Here is a 22445-nt window from a genome sequence, read left to right as displayed (position 1 = left end):
TAATCATATAATATATGATGTCTTGTGAGTAGTATTTTTACGTTTTTGAGGACTTGGGAGAAACCTTTTTGCTGTGACCATGTAAAATTGAATAAAGTTTAATATTTTGATATTATGTTGTGTTGTAATTCTTTAGTGGTGTTGTGCGAGCGTGGACTGCATGTCAATTCACCTCTATGGGCCTAGAGAGCATTATGTGATAAATTTTCTTGGGATAAATGGACGGGGTGACAGATATTACCATGTCATGTGTGTGTGAAGTTATTGCACACGGAGTAATTAGGGACCCCAAAGTTTAATGCTATGGATATTATCTTAATATTCTCGTTTATTTGTGGATACTTGCACGGAAGGTATAACCATAAGTACGTATTTTGTTCAAGTGAGAACAATACATAAGTTTAGGCTTCACCACACAACACTTATCAAAGTAGTGAAAGTTAATGTCAATGGAACTAGGTGGAATTCTCGTCGTCCTTGAGAACGATTTGATCCATATAAGTAATATTGTCGCCTTGTCCTTAGCATAATTGAGGATTGTGTCACTTGCTGCACCATAACATTTTTTTATTTTAGTTTAGATTCTTACAATTATTCTCATGAGCGAACAAATATGCAAACGACCTTTGCAGTTTTTACTATGGTTCCTTGATATTTTCCACAAACCAATTTCTTCTGCTCCTTATTGGGTTCAACACTTTACTTTTTTAAAAGATCTACAATTGATCCCATACACTTATAGGTTATCAGTGTTGCTCGGTTACCGTGCTCACTTGATTGTGTTAATCGTTGTTTAGTACTTCATGTGTTGTGTTTTATTAGTGAAAGATATATATTGCAATATTTTCATACATTTTCATTTCTCACAGACCATGTTCATTATAATGTCTTGTGAGTAGTTCCATCATGCTCTCGTGGACTTGGGAGAAAAACCATTGTTAAGAATCATATGATTTGCAATAAAGATTGATGTCTTACTATATTAATTTACAACAAAAAATTATGGTTGATAATATATACTTTTTATATATTTATAGAAAGGAAGGGATGCTTAAGGGGAGATCTGTGAAAATGTTATAATAGAGAAATGATACGTCTCCAACGTATTTATAATTTTTGATTGTTCCATGCTATTATATTATCTATTTTCGATGTTTTGTATGCATTAATATGCTATTTTATATCATTTTTTGGACTAACCTATTAACCTAGTGCCCAGTGCCAGTTGCTGTTTTTTCCTTGTTTTTGTCTTTCGCAGAAAATGAATACCAAATGGAGTCCAAATGGAACGAAACTTTTTGACGATTTTTCTTCGACAACAAGACACCTAGGAAGCTTCGGGAGGAGGCCATAAGACCCACGAGGAGGCCACAAGCCCTAGGGGCGCGCCCCCTAGGCTTGTGGGCCCATCGCAGACCTTCTAACCCTATCTCCGGCTATATAAATAGCCAAATATTCCCCTTACGTCAAGGGGCACACCAAAAATACTTTTCCGCCGCCGCAAACTTCTGTTCTCGTGAGATCCCATCTTGGGGCCTTTTTCGGCACTCTGCCGGAGGGGGATTCGATCACGGAGGGCCTCTACACCAACCTTGCTGTCCTTCCGATGATGTGTGAGTAGTTTACCACGGACCTAAGTGTCCATACCTAGTAGCTAGATGACTTCTTCTCTCTCTTTGATCTTTAATACAATGTTCTCCTCGATGTTCTTGGAGATCTATTCGATGTAATCTTATTTTGCGGTGCGTTTGTTGAGATCCGATGAATTGTGGATTTATGACCAAATTATCTATGAAAATTATTTGAGTCTTTCCTGAACTGTTTTATGCATGATTAAAATAGCTTTGTATTTCTGCCCGATCTATCGATTTGGTTTGGCCAACTAGATTGGGTTTTCTTGCAATGGGAGAGGTGCTTTGTGATGGGTTCAATCTTGCGGTGTCCTCAACCAGTGACAGTAGGGGTAGCGAGGCATGTATTGTATTACTGCCATTAAGGATAAAAAGATGGCGGTTTTACCATATTGATTGGATCTATCCCTCTACATCATGTCATCTTGCTTAAGGCGTTACTCCATTCTTATGAACTTAATACTCTAGATGCATGCTGGATAACGGTTGATGTGTGGAGTAATAGTAGTAGATGCATGCAGGAGTCAGTCTATTTTTCACGAACGTGATGCCTATATTCATGGTCATTGCCTTAGATATCGTCATAACTTTGCGCTTTTCTATCAATTGCTCAACAGTAATTTGTTTACCCACCGTATGCTTTCTTCAAGAGAGAAGCCTCTAGTGAAACCTATGGCCCCCGGGTCTATTTATCATCATATATTTTCATATATATATAACCAAAAACCCAAAAATACCTTTCTGCAATTTATTTATATTTACTTTATTTTGCCTTTTACTTATTTTTATATCTATCTCTATTAGATCTCATCCTTGCAAGTAACCGTGAAGGGATTGACAACCCATTTATCGCATTGGGTGCAAGAATTTGTTAGTTTGTGCAGGTGCATCTATTGGAGACTTGCTTGTACCTCCTACTGGATTGATACCTTGGTTCTTAACTAAGGGAAATACTTATCTCTACTTTGTTGCATCACCCTTTCCTCTTCAAGGAAAAAACCAATGCAAGCTCAAGAAGTAGCAGTGGGCAAAATCTATATTGGTAGATTTTAAAAAATGGGTGGGTTTTATAGAACATGTTTGCTAAACCTCATCTAGATGAGAAATAATAATAAACCTGCATGAATCTTCAAGAAAATCAAGTGGTGTAGGAGTTAGATGTGACTTGGTTAAGACTCATCTAGATGAGCGCTAGACTCACGGACGTGATGTTTCTCAGCCCGGGCTCAAATGAACTCGGGTGAACAGTAAATTCCAAAAAAATGAAAAAACGGATATTTTTAGCAAACATTGACAAATTTTCTCGATGCTTGCCAAATTTCATCATAAAACTATTGGAACTATGCCCTAGAGGCAGTAATATTATATTATTATATTTTCATGTTCATAATTAAGATTTTATATTCTATGCTATAACTACTATGGTCCTAGAATATGTGATTCAGCTGAAAACTCATATGCACGTGTGGAATGATGGACGGTAAAATATGATTCCTAGTCTCGCCTCTGAGACTAGCTCAACTGTTGTTGGTGATCACGTTTTTCAGATTTAGGATATCGTTAAGTGTAACAGTTGTCCTAAAATAACATTGAGGGTATGATGTTAGAAGAACGTGAAGGAAATATGCCCTAGAGGCAATAAAGTTGTTATTTATATTTCCTTATATCATGATAAATATTTATTATTCATGCTAGAATTGTATTAACCGGAAACTTGATACATGTGTGGATACATAGACAAAACACAGTGTCCCTAGTATGCCTCTACTAAGACTAGCTCGTTAATCAAAGATGGTTAAGTTTCCTAACCATAGACATGTGTTGTCATTTGATGAACGGGATCACATCATTGGGAGAATGATGCGATGGACAAGACCCATCCGTTAGCTTAGCATAATGATCGTTAAGTTTTATTGCTATTGCTTTCTTCATGACTTATACATATTCCTTTGACTATGAGATTATGCAACTCCCGAATACCGGAGGAACACCTTGTGTGCTATCAAACGTCACAACGTAACTAGGTGATTATAAAGATGCTCTACAGGTGTCTCCGAAGGTGTTTGTTGGGTTGGCATAGATCGAGATTATGATTTGTCACTCCGAGTATCGGAGAGGTATCTCTGGGCCCTCTCGGTAATGCACATCATGATAAGCTTTGCAAGCAATGGGACTAATGAGTTAGTTACGGGATGATGCATTACAGAACGAGTAAAGAGACTTGCCGGTAACGAGATTGAACTAGGTATGAAGATACCGACGATCGAATCTCGGGCAAGTAACATACCGATGACAAAGGGAATGACGTATGTTGTCATTACGGTTTGACCGATAAAGATGTTCGTAGAATATGTAGGAATGATACGTCCATTTTCCATCATGTTTTCTTACTGTTATTTATAACATTTTTATCCATAATAATGCTTTTTGGAGTAATTCTAATGCCTTTTCTCTCATAATATGCAAGGTATACACAAAGAGGGAGAATTCTGGCAGCTGGAAATCTGGACCTGGAAAAGCTACGTCGGGCTACCTATTCTGCACAACTCCAAGAAAGCTAAAACTTCACGGAGATTTTTTATGGAATATTTGAGGAATATTGGAGCAAATAACTACCAGAGAGGGCCCACCAGGTGGGCACAACCCACCTGGGAGCGCCAGGGAGCCCAGGCGCGCCCTGGTGGGTTGTGCTCACCCAGGCCCACCTCTGGTGCTCATCTTGTGGTATATAGGTCATTTTGACCTAGAAAAAAGGGATAAGTATATTTTTCTTCCTCGAACTTTGGCGGTAGTATAGATATCGTCCCTCAACTCCGAAACCAATAAAACTCAGTCCCTCAACTATTTAAACCGGATACTTTTCGTCCCTCGCTGCACTTTAAGTGGTTTTGGTATGACGTGGACCTGGTTTTGACTAAAACTGTACACGTGGCCTCGTTTTGACTGCCATGTCACTTAAGTGACCCCCGGCTCTGTCTCTCTCCCATGGCATTCTCTCGATCCCCTCTCACCCACGCACCCTAAACCTAGCAGCGGCGGCGGCGACTCGCTCATGGGCTGTGGCGGCGTCGGCGGCGGCAGTGGTGGCGGCCGGCGGTGAGGTGGCAGGCGGCCTATGAGGCGCGGCTGTTGCTGGCTGGCTGGACAGGGGAGCGGCAGCAACGGCTATTCAGGCGGCCGCGGCGACTGAGGCGGCAGCGGCGATTCAGGCGGGGGGTCGCCCATTGAATCCCTTGGCTGGGCAAGCAGATGGCAACCTCGCATAGTTCAAGCCGCTCCCGTGGGTCTCGTTCTTCACCATCGATCCCTCTCGGTCGCTTCTCCCCCATTCTGGACAAGTGCTATGTGCTGAAAGAAGGATGAGCTGCTGTTGCACAAGACAACTGAATTACATGTACTGATGTGTTTTATCACCCTTCTTCTATATCATTTCATGTAGTAATTGTAGGCAATTTGCTATGGCAAATAGATGAGAACTGAATGTGCTATGTAATCTGACATATGTTATTTATGAAAAATTGGGCAGAGTACTTGTCCAGTTTGGTCACAGCAAATTGTATGCTAGCTTAGATGGTTTGGGATAGCAGATTGTTCACTAGTTCATAGAAGATTGTTCTTGCAAGCAAACCACAAGGGAATTCTCAAAGTCTGACATAACCACAAGCATAATACTGAATAGTTTTACAAGCAAACCACAAGTGAATTCTCAAAGTCTGACAAAGTAAATGAGAAATAGTACAGATTAGTCTTACAAGCAACCATAAACATGAATTCTGACATAACCACAAGGGATAACCACAAACATCAGTACTAGTACACTAGTCCAGTAGTTTCGCTGGGACTTTCTTTGCTCTTTTATTTCCTCCAACTTGAGAACTTGCAGCACCAGATGTAACATTGACTGTAAATGATGAACTAGACTGCACATTTACTGTCACATTTTTTACAACAATATTGGAGGAAGCCTTCATCTTGTGCTTAGGCAGTCCTAGGGATTTATATGCCCTCTTCTGCATAGGACCAGGGTTCTCATCAGTTGTAGCAGCTCTTTTTCGGCTGGTGCTTTGTTGGGCTGTTTTCACATTTTCCTGACAAGGGAAGAAAGAATTAACATCAGCAAGAAATTCATTTACAAGATTTAACAAGAGCAAGAAATTCATTTACAAGGGAAGAAAGATTTAACATCAGCAAGTCTATTGTACCTTGGAAGTAGACATCTTGGAGGCTTTTGCATTGCTTCTGGACTTGGTAAATGATCTAGCATTTGAAGTTGAAGCTGCATTTTGTCCAGTTGTAGCTGGTCCATTTGAAGTTGAAGAAGCATTTCCTGGACATGCAGTTTTATTGTGACCAATACACTTGCATTTCCTGCATCTAATCAAAGTTCCAACCCTCGAAACTTTGGTAGCTTTTGGTTTTTCAGTACCCTCTCTTTTTCTCTCTTTCCGAGGTCTTCCTGGCATCTTAACATATCTAGGAGCTAGTGGTTTACGCTTGTCAGATTCGGGCCAACCTTGGGGTCCTTCAACTGGTTGCAGGCAATGTGCATAGGTTCTCTTGAATGCTTCCACTGAGTAGCAACTAGCCACATAACCATGTAACTGATTGGTGTGTTGATGGATTGCAGAGACGGCATGAGCACAAACTATACCAGATAACTGCCAATACCTACATCTACAGGTCATCTGGTTGAGATCAACTGTAAACCTTTGAGATCCATGTTGCACCTCAAAACAATTATTTCCATTGCTAACTGCATGACATATCCCAGATACATCGATGGCCTTGCTTAATTTCTTGTTTATGTTGGGACATATAGGATCATCCCATTTCTCACATTTGTCTCTGTTCTCTTGTATTCTAACCATCACCATTCTCCTAATTGTCTCTAGCATGAAAAGAATTGGGAGAAACCTAGCTTCTACTATCCATTTGTTAAAACTTTCGCACATATTATTGTCGACAGAGTCACAATTGCTGCCTAAGTTGAACCATGCTCTACACCAATGCTTTGGATCAGTTTTAGCATTGCTCTAGATCCAAGGACTGTAAGTTGAGCAAGCTTGGCTCTGCAATAGTTGAAAAAGCTTACACTTGCAGCCTTTGCACAAGCCCAGAATGGTTTCTTCCATTCCTTATTCTTGAACTTCATCCTCTAGTTGGCATAAATATCCCTGGCACAATTCCTATGTTCAGCCCTCGGTGCCCAATTTGAAACAGCGGTGATGATACCCTATAATGGTGATAGACAACTTATGACATGGAATAGAGTGCAAAAGCAGGCAAGTTATGACATCCAGTATACAACAATTACCTTTTGTTGATCTAATATAATCACCCAACCATCACCATCTAGCACATTCACATCTCTGAAAAGCAAAGAACAAAACCAGTCCCAATTATCATTGTTCTCTTGTTCAACTACTGCCCATGCCAAAGGGTACATCTGGTTGTTGGCATCCCTCCCTACGGCACATAAAATATCTCCATTGGTTTCTCCCTTGAGAAAGCACCCATCAAGTCCAATAACCTTCCTACAGCCAACGATGAACCCCTTTTTGCATGCCTCCAAGCAGATATATATCCTTTGGAAGATAGGCTTCACTTGCTTTGGTTCTAATTTAACCACTACTGTGCTACCTGGGTTACTCCTTAACAACTCCAACTGATAGTCAAATATTCTGCTATATTGACCTTTCCTTGCATCCAGCCACCTTTTCATCACAATCTTCTTAGCTCTCTTCACCTGAGCAGTAGTCACATTGGCAAACATATCTTCTTGAATGTGTTGTTTCAAGCTTGAAATCTTCCACATTGGATTAGATCTAATTAGCTTGTCATACTTGGGAGCAATTCTTGTGGAATTAACTAACTTATTGTCCTTCCTTTTTGGGCATAAATGAACATCATGAAAAGAGCTGATCTGCCAACTACATGATCTAGAGGTTTTACTCAAAAGACATACCCAAGGACATGTTGGCCAATCACACTTTGCCCTAACTATTGCCTTGTCATTTTTTGGAAATCTGATAAGCTTCTTGTGATGCAGACCATATCTGATAATTGCTTTCCTAAATTCTTCATTGCCATCAAACTTCATACCAAGAGTAAACTCTGGTACCTCCCCTTTGTCCTTGAACCATCTATATCTAAACCTGAATGTCTTTACTTCACCATCACTGCCAATCTCATCGAAAGAATCATACAAATCAGAGCTATCTTCATATGCAGTACCATTTCCATCATTTTCTTCCCCCACCTTATTTGATGACCCTATTGCAGGCCCACTATCTAGCATAGCATCATCACGGTGCTCTAGTTGTCCAGCCTTCATCTTTGCCTTATACTCCTTATATTTCTTGTTGATCTCGACAGCCTCTTCATCTTCATCGGAAATGATGTCATCATTAGGGCAGTAATCACTCTCGCCGCTATCCTCGTCTTCATCTTCCTCTGAATTTTCATTTGCAGCATCCGAATTGTCATTTTCAGCATCTGAATTGTCATTTTCAGCATCTGAATTTTCTTCTTCAGGCTCTTTTGAGTTACTGATTGCAACACAATCATTGTCCATAGGTGGACAAGTAGCCAATGCAACAAAATGATCTGCAGCTCCCTCTGATTTACTATTAGCATTCGGACCCATCAGAAGCTCAACATCTCTGCCTGGATCCCTGTCGTGTTTGTCGTTTTCAGAATTTGGATATAGCTCCACATATATTTCAGCTATACTTCCAACAGCAACACAATCTCTAATCTGCTTGCAATCGGTGTCTAAAGCAACCATTTTCAGACCGCAAACCATCTCTTTTCCAGGATATAACCAATGAAACATCTTGTCATCCTTTGTTTGGCAGTGCGTACCAAAACTCTGAACCAGATAAAAAAAGAAGTTCTTGCGATAAACAAATGACATGGCCACTTTTCCCCCACTATATCAAGTGATTTCCCATCATTCAAAAACTGGCCTTCAAAATGAAATCTGATGAACAGCACGTCTCCTGGATCCATTTGAGTGGCCTATGTTCATACAACAGAGAAGCATAACGTGAGGTGTGCCCTTTGCTCCTGAATGTAAGATTGGAATGAGTGCAGGCACAAATTACCTCTGGAAATCGAGCTCCTTGTCGTGGGTCAAAGCCGTCGCCGCCGCCTAAATCACCGTTGCCGCCGCTCCCCTGCCCAGCCAGCAACCGCGGCGCCTCGCAGGCCATGCCGCCCCGCCGCCGAAGTGCGACCTCACCGCCGGCCGCCGCCACTACCGCCGCTGCCGACACCGCAGCCCATGAGCGAGTCGCCGCCGCCGCCGCTGCTAGGTTTAGGGTTCCTGGGTGAGAAGGGATCGAAAGAATGCACGGGAGAGAGAGAGCCGGGGTCACTTAAGTGACATGGCGGTCAAAACCAGCCACGTGTACAATTTTAGTCAAAACCGGGTCCACGTCATACCAAAACCACTTAAAGTGCAGCGAGGGACGAAAAGTATCCGGTTTAAATAGTTCAGCGACTGGGTTTTACTGGTTTCGGAGTTGAGGGACGATTTCTATACTACCGCCAGAGTTCGAGGACAAAAAATATACTTTTGGGACGGAGTGCCACCGTCTCGAGGCGGAACTTGGGCAGGAGCACTTTGGCCCTCCGACGGAGCGATTCCGCGGGGGAACTTCCCTCCCGGAGGGTTAAATCATCGTCATCATCATCACCAACAACTCTCCCATCTTGGGGAGGGCAATCTCCATCAACATCTTCAACAGCACCATCTCATCTCAAACCCTAGTTCATCCCTTGTGTTCAATCTTGTTACCGGAACTATAGATTGGTACTTGTGGGTGACTAGTAGTGTTGATTACATCTTGTAGTTGATTACTATATGGTTTATTTGGTGGAAGATTATATGTTCAGATCCATTATGATTTAATACCCCTCTGGTCATGAGCATGATTATCATTTGTGAGTAGTTACTTTTGTTCTTGAGGTCACGGGAGAAATCATGTTGCAAGTAATCATATGAACTTGATATATGTTCGATATTTTGATAGTATGTATGTTGTGATTCCCTTAGTGGTGTCATGTGAATGTCGACTACATGACACTTCATCATATTTGGGCCTAAGGGAATGCATTGTGGAGTAGAAATTAGATGATGGGTTGCGAGAGTGACAGAAGCTTAAACCCCAGTTTATGCGATATTCCGTAAGGGACCGATTGGACCCAAAAGTTTAATGCTATGGTTAGTATTTATTCTTAATTCTTTTCTCGTAGTTGCGGATGCTTGCAGGAGGGTTAATCATAAGTAGGAGGTTTGTTAAAGTAAGAATAGCACCTAAGCACCGGTCCACCCACATATCAAATTATCAAAGTACCGAACACGAATTAAACCAACATGATGAAAGTGACTAGATGAAAATCCCGTGTACCCTCAGGAACGCTTTGCTTATCATAAGAGACCGTTTTGGCCTGTCCTTTGCCTCAAAAGGATTGGGCTACCTTGCTGCACTTTTGTTACTACTATCGTTACTTGCTCGTTACAAATTACCTTGCAATCAAACTACTCTGCTACTTACAATTTCAGCACTTGCAGACATTACCTTACTGAAAACTACTTGTCATTTCCTTTTGCTCCTCGTTGGGTTCGACACTCTTACTTATCGAAAAGAGCTACAATTGATCGCCTATACTTGTGGGTCATCAAGGCTATTTGCTGGCGCCATTGCCGGGGAGTGAAGCGCCTTTGGTAAGTGGAATTTGGTAAGGAAACATTTATATAGTGTGCTGAAATTTATTGTCACTTGTTACTATGGAAAACAATCCTTTGAGGGGTTTGTTCGGGGTATCTTCACCTCGACCGGAACCACAATTAGCTACCCGTCAATCTACTGCACCTACTGAAAATATTGAATATGAAATTCCTTCGGGTATGATAGAACAACTGCTAGCTAATCCTTATGCAGGAGATGGAACCGAACATCCTGATATGCACTTGATATATGTAGAACAAATTTGTGGATTGTTAAAGCTTGCAGGTTTACCCAGGGATGAAGTTATGAAAAAGGTTTCCCCTTTATCTTTGAAGGGAAAGCATTGGCATGGTATAGGCTATGCGATGATATTGGATCTTGGAATTGGAATCGTTTGAAATTAGAGTTCCATCAAAAAAATTATCCTATGCATCTAGTTCATCGTGATAGGAATTATATATATAATTTTTGGCCTCGTGAAGGAGAAAGTATCGCTCTAGCTTGGGGAAGCCTTAAGTCAATGTTATGTTCATGCCCCAATCATGAGCTCTCAAGAGAAATTATTATCCAGAACTTTTATGCCCGGCTTTCTCGTAATGATCAAACCATGCTTGATAGTTCCTGTGCTGGTTCTTTTATGAAGAAGACTATTGAATTCCGGTAGGATCTTTTGGAAAGAATTAAACGCAACTCTGAAGATTGGGAACTTGACGAAGGTAAAGAGTCAGGTATTAAGCTTAAGTATGATTGTGTTAAATCTTTTATGGATACCGATGCTTTTCAAAAGTTTAGCACTAAATATGGACTTGACTCTGAGATAGTAGCCTCCTTTTGTGAATCATTTGCTACTCATGTTGATCTACCTAAAGAGAAGTGGTTTAAATATCACCCACCTATTAAAGAAGAAACTAAAGAACTGGTACCAGTTAAAGAAGAAACTATACTTTACAATGTTGATCCAGTTGTTCCTTCTGCTTATATTGAGAAACCACCTTTCCCTGTTAGGATAAAGGAACGTGCTAAAGTTTCAACTGTGGTTAACAAAAGCTATATTATAACACCTAAACCTGATGAACAAATCAAAGTAGAACCTAGTATTGCTATGGTTAAAGATCTTTTGAAAGAAGATATGGATGGGCATGTTATTTACTTCTGTGAAGAAGCTGCTAGAATTGCCAAACCTGATAAAAAAGATAAACATAGACCTGTTGTTGGCATGCCCGTTATCTAAGTTAAAATAGGAGATCACTGTTATCATGGTTTATGTGACATAGGTGCTAGTTTGAGTGCTATTCCTTACACCTTATATCAAGAAATTATGAATGACATAGCACCCGCAGAGATAGAAGACATAGATGTTACTATTAAACTTGTTAATAGAGATACTATATCACCAATTGGATTGTTAGAGATGTTGAAGTCTTGTGTGCGAAAATAAAATACCCTACCGATTTTCCCATTATCTTTGGTAGACCTTTCTTGAACACCGTTAATGCTAGAATAGACTGTGAGAAAAAAACTGGCGGTGTTAGGTTTGGTGATGAGTCTCATGAGTTTAATTTTTCCAAGTTTAGTAGAAAGCTTCATGAATTTTTTGTTGCCTAGTAATGATGAATTAATTGGTCTTGCTTCTATTGCTATACCACCTACTGATCCTTAAATGATTTTCATATGCATGAAAGAAATGAAATAGATAAGATTTTCTTTGAACAACGTCCTCTGCTTAAACACAATTTGCCTATTGAAACTCTAGGAGGTCCACCTCCACCTAAAGGTGATCCTGTGTTTGAATTAAAACAATTGCCAGACACTTTGAAATATGCTTATCTTGATGAAAAGAAGATATATCCTGTTATTATTAGTGCTAACCTTTCAGAACATGAAGAAGAAAGATTATTGAAAGTTCTAAGGAAGCACTGAGCTGCCATTGGATATACTCTTGATGATTTAAAGGGCATTAGTCCCACTCTATGTCAGCACAAAATTAATACGGAACCTGATGCTAAACCCGTTGTTGATCACCAACGCCGGTTAAATCCGAAGATGAAAGAGGTGGTAAGAACGGAAATATTAAAACTTCTGGAAGCAGGTATAATCTATCATATAGCTGATAGTAGATGGGTGAGTCCTGTTCATTGTGTCCCTAAGAAAGGAGGTATAACTGTTGTTCCTAATGATAAGAATGAACTTATTCCACAAAGCATTGTTACAGGCTATAGAATGGTAATTGATTTTAGAAAATTAAACAAAGCAACTAGAAAAGATCATTACCCTCTACCTTTTATTGATCAAATGCTCGAAAGATTATCTAAGCACACACAGTTTTGCTTCCTTGATGGATATTATGGTTTTTCACAAATACCTGTTTCTCAACTTGATCAAGAAAACATCACTTTTACTTGTCCCTTAGGAACCTATGCTTATATATGTATGCCTTTCGGTTTATGTAATGCACCAGCTACCTTTCAAAGATGTATGACTGCTATATTCTCTGACTTTTGTGGAAAGATTTTTGAGGTTTTCATGGACGATTTCTCTATTTATGGGAAGTCTTTTGATGATTGTGTAAGCAATCTTGATCGAGTTTTGCAGAGATGTGAACAAACAAATCTTGTCTTGAATTGGGAGAAGTGCCACTTTATGGTTAATTAAGGCATTGTCTTGGGTCATAAAATTTCTGAAAGAGGTATTGAAGTGGACAAAGCTAAGGTTGTTGCAATTGAGAAAATGACATGTCCTAAAGATATAAAAGGTATTCGTAGTTTCTTAGGTCATGCTGGTTTCTATAGGAGATTTATCAAAGACTTTTCTAAAATTTCTAGGCCTCTTACTAGTCTTTTGCAAAAGGATATTCCTTTTGTTTTCGATGATGATTGTTTAGAAGCCTTTGAAACACTCAAGAAAGCCTTAATTTCTGCACCTATTGTTCAACCACCTGATTGGAACTTGACTTTTGAAATTATGTGTGATGCTAGTGATTATGCTGTTGGTGCTGTTCTAGGGCAAAGAGTTGATAAGAAACTTAATGTAATTCATTATGCAAGTAAAACTCTAGACAGTGCTCAAAGAAATTATGCTACTACTTAGAAAGAATTCTTAGCAGTGGTGTTTGCTTGTGATAAATTTAGACCTTATATTGTTGATTCCAAAGTAATTGTTCACACAGACCATGCTGCTATTAAATATCTTATGGAAAAGAAAGATGCTAAACCTAGACTTATTCAATGGGTTCTCTTGTTACAAGAATTTGATTTTCATATCATTGATAGAAAAGGATCTGAGAACCCCGTAGCTGATAATTTATCTAGGCTTGAAAATGTGCCTGATGACCCACTACTTATTGATGATAGTTTTCTTGATGAGAAGTTAGCTGCAATAAATGTTGCTCACAGTACTCCTTGGTATGCTGATTATGCTAATTACATTGTTGCTAAATATTTACCACCTAGCTTTACATACCAAGAAAAGAAAAAATTCTTCTATGATTTAAGACATTACTTTTGGGATGACCCACATCTTTATAAAGAAGGAGTAGATGGTATTATTAGACGTTGTGTAACCGAGCATGAACAGGGACAAATCCTACGGAAATGTCACTCCGAATCTTATGGAAGGCATCATGCTGGAGATAGAACTGCTCACAAGGTATTGCAGTCTGGATTTTATTGGCCTACTCTCTTCAAGGATGCCCGTAAGTTCGTCTTATCTTGTGATGAATGTCAAAGAATAGGTAATATCGGTAAGCGTCAAGAAATGCCTATGAATTATTCACTTGCTGTTGAACCATTTGATGTTTGGGGATTTGATTACATGGGTCCTTTTCCTTCCTCTAATGGGTATACACATATTTTGGTTGTTGTTGATTATGTTACTAAATGGGTAGAAGCTATTCCAACCAGTAGTGCTGATCACAACACCTCTATTAAAATGCTTAAGGAAGTTATTTTCCCAAGGTTTGGAGTCCCTAGATATTTAATGACTGATGGTGGTTCACACTTTATTCATGGTGCTTTCCGTAAAATGCTTGCCAAGTATGATGTTAACCATAGAATTGCATCACCTTATCATCCAAATCTAGTGGTGAAGTTGAACTTAGCAATAGAGAAATAAAATTAATTTTGCAAAAGACTGTCAATAGGTCCAGGAAGAATTGGTCTAAGAAATTAGATGATGCACTTTTGGCTTATAGAACAGCATATAAAAATCCTATGGGTATGTCTCCTTATAAAATGGTTTATGGAAAAGCTTGTCATTTGCCTCTTGAGTTAGAACATAAAGTATATTGGGCCATCAAAGAGCTCAACTATGACTTCAAGCTTGCTGGTGAAAAGAGGTTATTTGATATTAGCTCATTAGATGAATAGAGAACCCAAGCTTATGAAAATGCAAAATTATTCAAAGAAAAAGTTAAAAGATGGCATGACAAAAGAATCCAAAAGCGTGAGTTTGAAGTTGGAGAACATGTTCTTTTGTACAACTCTCGTTTTAGATTCTTTGCAGGAAAACTCCTCTCAAAATGGGAAGGCCCCTATGTTATCGAGGAGGTTTATCGATCTGGAGCCATCAAAATAAATAATTCTGAAGGTACTAACCCGAAGGTTGTCAATGGACAACGAATAAAACATTATATCTCAGGTACGCCCATTAATGTTGAAAGTAATATTATCCAAACTTTGACACCGGAAGAACACAGAAAAGAGTCCTTCTGGAACACCCCACAATCGTGAAAATATGGAGGTACGTGATACTGTAAGTAAACGGACTCCGAAAAATCTGCAAAAATATTTTTTATCAGTTTTGGAATATTTAAAAATTTAGGAAATAAAGAAACTCCCAGGAAGCGTACCCTGGTGGGCACAACCCACCTGGGCGCGCTAGGCCTGGGACACCTTCCAGACTCCTTTTTCTACCATATGCTTGTCCCCCAAGATAAAAAATCTATATATACTTCCCGAACCTGTTGATCACCATATCGCGGAGAAATCCTGTGTTTTCTTTTCCTTGTTGTTTTCTGTCAGATCCCATCTACCATGGCTGCTTCAAGCTCCTCCAAGGACAAGTTCTTCAAGAACGTCATCAACCCATACCTTCGGGAGGTGGTGTAGCACCCTCAGGTCATCCAGATGCATGAGCGGGTGCTTCATGTACGCGATGTGCCATGTCCCAAGGGGACGGGAAACATGGAGGCCAAACTTTAAGCCATGGAGCAGGACGTCTTCCGGTGCAAGGGGATGGTGGAGCGTGGACTTAACGCCAATCACCTTATGATCACGGACCTATCCCGTGATCTCAAGGTGGATGGCAAGCCCTTGAAGGACATCATCTTCACCCTCAACGAGCAAATCAACTTTCTCCAAAGCTAGATCTATGATCTCCAAAGCCAAGTCTTTGAATATGAAGCGAGGTTTAAAGGTATGAGTTTGGCTGCTAGTTGCAGGACCCGTGAGACTCACTCCTCCTCTTATGATGGTGGACCACTGCCATGGAAATCGGAGGACAAGATCTCTTCTTCATCACCACCACCATCTTCTTCATCACCAAAAGAGAATTGAGTATCGGGTATGGGCACTCCCCTTGGCTTCTGCCAAGCTTGGAGGAGGTGCCCCGGTATCGTATCATCCCACTATCTTTTTACCTTTACTTATTTTAGTTCGATCTTTTTCTTTAGATGAATAAAAGTTTAGTTCGATCCTTTCTTATTTGAGAGTTTGCTTAGTGATCTATCCTTGTAATCGTGTGCAAGTTATATAATAAAGTTTAGTTTGAGTTTCTGCTTTCTTTACTTTCATGTTGCAAATAAAGAAAAGAAATAAGGAAGAAAAAAGAGAAAGGAAATAAATAAAAGAAAGGAAATAAATCAAGAAGATCATATACTAATCCTATGGTAGGTGATGGCACCACATAAGGAAAAGTATAAGTAGAAAAGTTTATTAGAGATTGACAAACATAGCATTAGTTAATGATGCAACTCATGAAAGAATTAATAAGGGAAGAGAAGATTCACATATAAATATACTATCCTATAAATCTTTTGTGATTGTGAGCCCTCATCAAAATATTATATGCCAAAATTGTTGACGTTGGGCAAGGAAGACAACTTAATGGTTTATGTTTGTTTATATTAACATAGAAGTCATATTGTCATAGATCCTTTAACATGTGGTGCTTGCCCCCTATGTTTGCTAGCAAAAAATTCCGCACTAAGTAGAGATACTACTTGTATATCCAAAAACCCTTAATCCCAAATCTTACTTTCAAGTGTCCACAATACCTACCTAGGGATTGAGCAAGATCCCTCATGTAAGTTGTCATCCGTGCAAAATGGCAATAAAAATTGCTTCTAAAAGTGTGAGATCATTTAGTGTAAGAGAAAATTGAGCGTTGCACGAACTTGTGATGGCAAAGAATAAAAGCGACAGACTGCATAATAAAGGTTGCCATCATAAGGGGCAATATAACATGACGTTCTTTTGCACTAAGGGGTTGAGAATACAAACAAATAAGCGCATGGCAACCTCTGCTTCCCTCTGCGAAGGGCCTATCATTTACTTTTATGTATTTACTTTTATGCAAAGAGTCAAAGTTTTCCTTCTATCCCTTTTTATTTTTCTCCTTTGGCAAGCATCATGTGGTGAGGAAAGATCTAGGCATATATGTCCAGTTGAATATAGATAGTATGATTTATTATTGTTGACATCACCCTTGAGGTGAATACGTTGGGAGGCAAAACAATAAGCCCCTATCTTTCTATGTGTCCGGTTGAAACATTTTGCTCATGTGTATGCGGTGAGTGTTAGCAATCATAGAAGACTATATGATGGTTGAGTATGTGGAGCTCATACTTAAACTTTGTTGAATAAGTTGAATTGCAATTGCTTGGTGACTGAGAACATAGGTTGTTGGGTTTCAAGAGAATTCATTGTTTGAACCTTAACATGTGAATTGGTTGCCACTATAACATGAGAAGTTTTATGAGAAAGAATTGCTGCTATGATGCTAGGAAAAGTGATTGAAATTATCATTGATCAAACTTATGCACTTCGCTAGCATTCACACTTCATAAATTATTTCTTTTATCATTTACCTACTCGAGGACGAGTAGGAATTAAGCTTGGGAATGCTGATACATCTCCAACGTATCTATAATTTATGAAGTATTCATGTTGTTATTTTATCATTCTTGGATGTTTTACAATAATTTTATAGCAATTTTATATCATTTTTTGGGACTAACCTATTGACCCAGTGCCCAGTGTCAGTTGCTATTTTTTGCTTGTTTTTTACATCGCAGGAAATCAATATCAAACGGAGTCCAAACACCGCGAAACTTTTTGTGGATTTTTTATGGACTAGAAGACACCCATTGGACCAGAGCAGCACCTGGGGGGTGCCCCTAGGGGGCCACAACCCACCAGGGCACGCCTGGGCCCCCAGGCGCGCCAAGGTGGGTTGTGCCCACCTCGGTGGCCTCCCGCACCCCCTCTTTGCACTATAAATTCACAAATATTCCAAAACCCTTTGGGGTTACCCTAGATCAGAAGTTTCGCCACCACAAGGTCTCTGTATCCACGAAACCAATCTAGACCCCGTTCCGGCACCCTGCCGGAGGGGGGAATCATCTCCGGTGGCCATCTTCATCATCCCGGCGGCCACCACGATGAGAGGGAGTAGTCCACCCTCGGGGCTGAGGGTTTGTACTAGTAGCTATGTGTTTAATCTCTCTCTCTCTCTCTCGTGACCTATATCACAGGCTTTGTTAACATAGATGGATCATATGATGTTTCTCCCCTCTATACCCTTGTTGTGATGAATTGAATCTTTACCCTTTGAAGTGTTGTCTTGTCAGATTGAATATTCAGATATGTGAACACATGATGTATGTCTTGCGGTATGAATACTTGAGGTGACAATGGGGTATCATATTGATTCACTTGATGTATGTTATGGCACTCAACTAGCGGATTCCCGAGGTGACATTGGGGTAATCTATGCATAGAGGTTGATGCATGTTTTTATTATCTTTTCTCCGATATAAACTTTGGGGTCTCTTTGTAGTTCTTTGTGTGGATTGAGTATTATGAATATGAATTTGTTGTGGTGTTATTTTAGTACGAACTCTTGATTAGATCGATCGGAAAGAATAGCTTGTGTTATTTTAGTACGAACTCTAGGATAGATCGAACGAAAAGAATAGCTTTGAGGTGGTTTCGTACTCTACAAACAATTTCTATCTTTTGTTCTCCACTAATAGGAACTCGGGAGTGATTCTTTATTGCACTTTGAGGGATAATCATATGATCCAACTATTTTAGCACTTTTGAGAGATTGCACTAGCGAAAGTATGGACCCTAGGCCTCATTTCCAAGCATTGCAATACCGTTTTTGTGCCCGTTTACTATTTGCTACCTTGCTGTTTTTATTTATTCAGATTATAAAAATATATTTCTACCATCCATATTACAATTTATCGCCATCTCTTCGCCGAACTAGTGCACCTATACAATTTGCCATTGTATTGGGTGTGTTGGGGACACAAGAGATTTCTTGTATTTGGTTGCAAGGTCGTTTGAGAGAGACTATCGTCATCCTACGCCTCCCACGGATTGATAAACCTTAGGTCATCCACTTGAGGGAAAATTGCTATTGTCCTACAAAACTCTGCGCTTGGAGGCCCAACACGTGTCTACAAGAATAAAGTTGCATAGTAGACATCAAGGAACACCTTTTGTGTTATCAAACGTCACAACGTAACTGGGTGATTATAAAGATGCTCTACAGGTGTCTCCGAAGGTGTTTGTTGGGTTGGCATAGATCGAAATTAGGATTTGTCACTCCGAGTATCGGAGAGGTATCTCTGGGCCCTCTCGGTAATGCACATCACTATAAGCCTTGCAAGCAACGTGACTAATGAGTTAGTTACAGGATGATGCATTACAGAACGAGTAAAGAGACTTGCCGGTAACGAGATTGAACTAGGTATGATGATACCGACGATCCAATCTCGGGCAAGTAACATACCGATGACAAAGGGAATGACGTATGATGTCATGCGGTTTGACCGATAAAGATCTTCGTAGAATATGTAGGAACCAATACGAGCATCCAGGTTCCACTATTGGTTATTGACCGGAGATGTGTCTCGGTCATGTCTACATAGTTCTCGAACCCGTAGGGTCCACATGCTTAACGTTCGATGACGATTTGTATTGTGTGTTGTGTGTTTTGGTGACCGAAGTTTGTTCAGAGTCCTACATGAGATCATGGACATGACGAGGAGTCTCGAAATGGCCGAGAGGTAAAGATTGATATATTGGAAGGTTATGTACGGACACTGGAATGGTTTCGAAGAGGTTCGGCGATTTTTCGGAGTACCGGGAGGTTACCGGAACCCCCCGGGAAAGTTAATGGGCCTCATGGGCCATAGTGGAGAGAGGGAGGCAGGCCACAAGAGGTGGCGCTCCCCCCTGGCAAGTCTGAATTGGACAAGGGGCGGGGCCGTGGCCCCCCTTTCCTTCTCCCTCTCCCCCTCTTTCCCCTTTCCCCATCTCCTTTGGATGTAATGGGGGAGCCGACTAGGACTAGGAGTCCTAGTGGGACTCCCCCCACTTGGCGCGCCCCCTAGGGCCGGCCGGCCTTCCCTCTCCTCCTTTATATACGGGGGTAGGGGGCACCCCAAAGACACATCTATTGTTCTTTTAGCCGTGTGCGGTGCCCCCTCCTCAGTTTACTCCTCCAGTCATAGTGTCGTAGTGCTTAGGCGAAGCCCTCTGCGGATCACTTCACCAACACCATCACCACGCCATCGTGCTGACGGAACTCTCCCTCGACCCTCTACTAGATCAAGAGTTCGAGGGACGTCATCGAGCTGAACGTGTATTGAACTCGGAGGTGCCGTACGTTCGGCAATAGATCGGTTGGATCGTGAAGACGTTCGACTACATCAACCGTGTTAACCTAACGCTTCTGCTTTCGGTCTATGAGGGTACGTAGAAACACTCTCCCCCTCTCGTTGCTATGCATCTCCTAGATAGATCTTGCGTGGGCGTAGGAATTTTTTTGAAATTGCATGCTACGTTCCCCAACAGTGGCATCCGAGCCAGGTCTATGCGTAGATGATATGCACGAGTAGAACACAAAGAGTTGTGAGCGATAATAGTCATACTGCTTACCACCAACGTCTTACTTTGATTCGGCGGTATTGTTGGATGAAGCGGCCCGGACCAACATTACATGACCACGTTCATGAGACCGGTTCTACCGACGTGCTTTGCACACAGGTGGCTGGCGGGTGTCTGTTTCTCCAACTTTAGTTGAATCGAGTTTGACTACGGCCGGCCCTTGTTGAAGGTTAAAACAGCACACTTGACGAAAAATCATTGTTGTTTTGATGTGTAGGTAAGAACGGTCCTCGCTAGAAGCCCGTAGCAGCCACGTAAAACTTGCAACAACAAAGTAGAGGACGTCTAACTTGTTTTTGCAGGGCATGTTGTGATGTGATATGGTCAAGGCATGATGTGATATACGTTATTGTATGAGATAATCATGTTTTGTAGAAGTTATCGGCAACTGGCAGGAGCCTTATGGTTGTCGCTTTATTGTATGAAATGCAATCGCCATGTAATTGCTTTACTTTATCACTATGCGGTAGCGATACTTGTAGAAGCAATAGTTGGCGAGACGACAACGACGCTACGATGGAGATCAAGGTGTCAAACCGGTGATGATGGAGATCATGACGGTGCTTTGGAGATGGAGATCAAAGGCACAAGATGATGATGGCCATATCATGTCACATATTTTGATTGCATGTGATGTTTATCTTTTATGCATCTTATTTTGCTAAGTACAGCGGTAGCATTATAAGATAATCCCTCACTAAATTTCATGGTATAAGTGTTCTCCCTGAGAATGCACCGTTGCTACAGTTCGTCGTGCCGAGACACCACGTGATGATCGGGTGTGATAAACTCTACATTCACATACAACGGGTGCAAGCCAGTTTTGCACGTGCATAATACTCGGGTTAAACTTGACAAGCCTAGCATATGCAAATAAGGCCTCGAAACACTGATACCGAATGGTCGAACATGAATCATATAGTAGATATGATCAACATAGAGATGTTCACCATTGAAAACTACTTCACCTCACGTGATGATCGGACATGGTTTAGTTGATATGGATCGCTTGATAATTTAGATGACTAGAGGGATGTCTATCTAAGTGGGAGTTCTTAAGTAATATGATTAAATTGAACTTAAATTTATCATGAACTTAGTACCTTATAGTTTTTGCATATCTATGTTGTTGTAGATCAATGGCCCGCGCTACTGTTCCCTTGAATTTTAATGCGTTCCTAGAGAAAGCTAAGTTGAAATATGATGGTAGAAACTACACGGACTGGGTCCGTAACTTGAGGATTATCCTCATTGTTGCACAGAATAATTACTTCCTGGAAGCACCTCTAGGTGCAAGGCCCGCTGCAGGAGCAACTCCGAATGTTATGAACGTCTGGCAGACTAAAGCTGATGACTACTCGATAGTTCAACATGCCATGCTTTACGGCTTAGAATCAGGACTTCAAAGACGCTTTGAACGTCACGGAGCATATGAGATGTTCCAGGAGTTGAAATTAATATTTCAAGCAAATGCCCGAGTTGAGAGATATGAAGTCTCCAACAAGTTCTGTAGCTGCAAGATGGAGGAGAACAGTTATGTCAATTAACACATACTCAGAATGTCTGGGTACCATAACCACTTGACTCAGCTGGGAGTTAATCTTCCTGATGATCGTGTCATTGACAGAGTTCTTCAATCACTGCCACCAAGCTATAAAGGCTTCGTGATGAACTATAACATGCAAGGGATGGAGAAGACAATTCCCGAGCTCTTCGCAATGCTTAAGGCTGCGGAGGTAGAAATCAAGAAGGAGCATCAAGTGTTGATGGTTAACAAGACAACTAGTTTCCAGAAAAAGGGCAAAGGGAAGAAGGGGAACTTCAAGAAGAATAGCAAACAAGTTTCTGCTCAAGGGAAGAAGCCCAAGTCTGGACCTAAGCCTGAAACTGAGTGCTTCTAC

The 22445-nt window shown here is 40.7% G+C and overlaps 1 non-coding gene across 1 annotated transcript; it reads right to left on the bottom strand.

Annotated features, from left to right (window-relative positions):
- Positions 1-5262: 5262 nt before the first annotated feature.
- Positions 5263-8972, bottom strand: LOC109763139 (uncharacterized). Its single transcript, XR_012187242.1, has 4 exons — positions 8738-8972; positions 6946-8651; positions 5834-6864; positions 5263-5719 (listed from the first exon to the last, which is right to left on the bottom strand). It is a non-coding gene; the product is annotated as an uncharacterized protein (transcript).
- Between the last annotated feature and the right edge of the window lie 13473 nt (positions 8973-22445).

This window comes from Aegilops tauschii, chromosome 6 (genome assembly GCF_002575655.3).
Source record: "Aegilops tauschii subsp. strangulata cultivar AL8/78 chromosome 6, Aet v6.0, whole genome shotgun sequence".
In the NCBI taxonomy this organism is placed as follows: domain Eukaryota; kingdom Viridiplantae; phylum Streptophyta; class Magnoliopsida; order Poales; family Poaceae; genus Aegilops; species Aegilops tauschii.
Note: the sequence above shows the minus strand (reverse complement) of the source record. Positions and strands in the feature narration are given on the sequence as shown.